Here is a 1,741-nt window from a genome sequence, read left to right as displayed (position 1 = left end):
CATAGAGTACTTGAGGGCAACTTTAAGATTCAAGGGTGGTTCAAGGGCCTTTTTTAGACTCTCCTGTGTATTTATTATTGTAAAATATTATTATTTTACAACAGAATGTCCAACACAGACCATCATAACTGCCAAATAGCCAGTTGTGCAAAATAGTATATATATATATGTGTGTGTGTGTACAGTGTTTAAGTGCAAATGGGAGGCATATATTTTTAATAAACACAAACACAAATTTATGGTCTTATACGAGAGCATTTAAACTAGATGGTCTAAGAAGTTAACTGCTTTCTTGGACCTACAGTAACTGTCATTTTCCCCAAAACTACTAGAATCGATATACTGAACTATCATCAGTTCCACTGTATGAGTAATGGATCACAATAAATGAGCCCTTTTTCCTGAGAGCTTTTCCTGGCTCCTCTACAAATATGATCTGGCCTGGATAAAAAGACAACAGGAATTTCTTGAAGGTCAGTGGTCCAAAATGGTAAGTAAGTATGTAAGTAATGTAAATACTTAAGCAGTAAGTATGCTTAAGTATTCTATGTGATCTATATTCACTGGTTCTATTTTATTTAGTATGTACTTAGATTTTTTCTTCAATTCATCATACAGGACAAACATGAAAGCTCCACCCAGGCCTCTAAGAACACTGGACCAGGTGCCCTTGAAGAAAGCTTTGCCACCCTCATCTTTAGTGACCTTCCTCCCTCCAGCAGTCAATTGTCCCAGTGTAGATAATATCAGCTCCTTTGCTCCCCCTACCGCATCATCATTCGCCGCCTTACTGTACCAAAGAGGTAGGAGACCAAACCTGCTATAGCACTAACTGTTTGCACAATCATCCAACTTATCATAATGTGAGTGTTCTTCCGATCTGGGAGCATACCTTTTGCTGTATCATAGATTCCGAAGTCGGCTGCTCTATAGATAATAATACCCTGCACTGAGACATTGAAACCTTGATCCAAGTCACAGACTCCATCAGACTTGGTGATTTTCACAAGGCAGTCTCCTAGGCCTTTGAATTCTCTCTCGGTGCCAGATTTCCTAACATCAGCTGCCAAGCAGGTTCTCACAGAATCCAAGGGGTAGACAAAGCAGAGAACAGTAGCTCCAGCTGCACCACCAGAGGCAAGATTGTCAGCAAAATATCTCCAATATTGTGTGAGCTTGTGCATTCTTCTCCAAAACACCCGCTTATACTTGCCCTTAAAGACAAAGTTAAAGGTCTGGGTGGGGAAATATCTGATGACATTTGCTAAGTTATCTGCCCCCCCCAGAAGGAAAGAACCCCTTGTTCTTTTGGAATTCAAACCATTATGCCTAACTACTGCTTATTTGCAGCAATTTGTTTACTTGCATGCTGCACCTAGAACAGTAGCTTGATACTACCAATGGGGGCCATTGCAGCCTTGAAGATAGCAGCAGAGATGTCACCAACCAGGAGGTACCTGGGGAAGGAGATGGCCTGTTCCATCATGGTTACAGAGAGAGAAGGTATTGGAGTTGGAGGAAAGAAGCTGGTGACAGAAAGGGCCGAAGACTGGGGAAGTCGTTACTGCCTGCACAGATGAAAAACAAGGGCTTTTGGGTATTCAAGTACCTTGAATGTGTACTTTTCCTATCCATAATGATCTATGTTATTGTTTAGTCATGTTCAGTCAAGTCTGACTCTTTAGGATTCAATTTTTTTGGCAGAGGTATTAGAGTGGTTTGCTATTTCCTTCTCCAGCTC

General features: G+C 41.1%; 1 pseudogene; it reads right to left on the bottom strand.

The window, feature by feature from the left end:
• Window positions 1-519: 519 nt before the first annotated feature.
• On the bottom strand, window positions 520-1,486 carry LOC138167588 (ADP/ATP translocase 3-like; annotated as a pseudogene).
• Window positions 1,487-1,741: the final 255 nt, after the last annotated feature.

The sequence above is a fragment of the Petaurus breviceps genome, unplaced genomic scaffold (genome assembly GCF_028583685.1).
Source record: "Petaurus breviceps papuanus isolate PSGF00001 unplaced genomic scaffold, PetGlider_PUasm1.0 229, whole genome shotgun sequence".
In the NCBI taxonomy this organism is placed as follows: Eukaryota; Metazoa; Chordata; class Mammalia; order Diprotodontia; family Petauridae; genus Petaurus; species Petaurus breviceps.
Note: the sequence above shows the minus strand (reverse complement) of the source record. Positions and strands in the feature narration are given on the sequence as shown.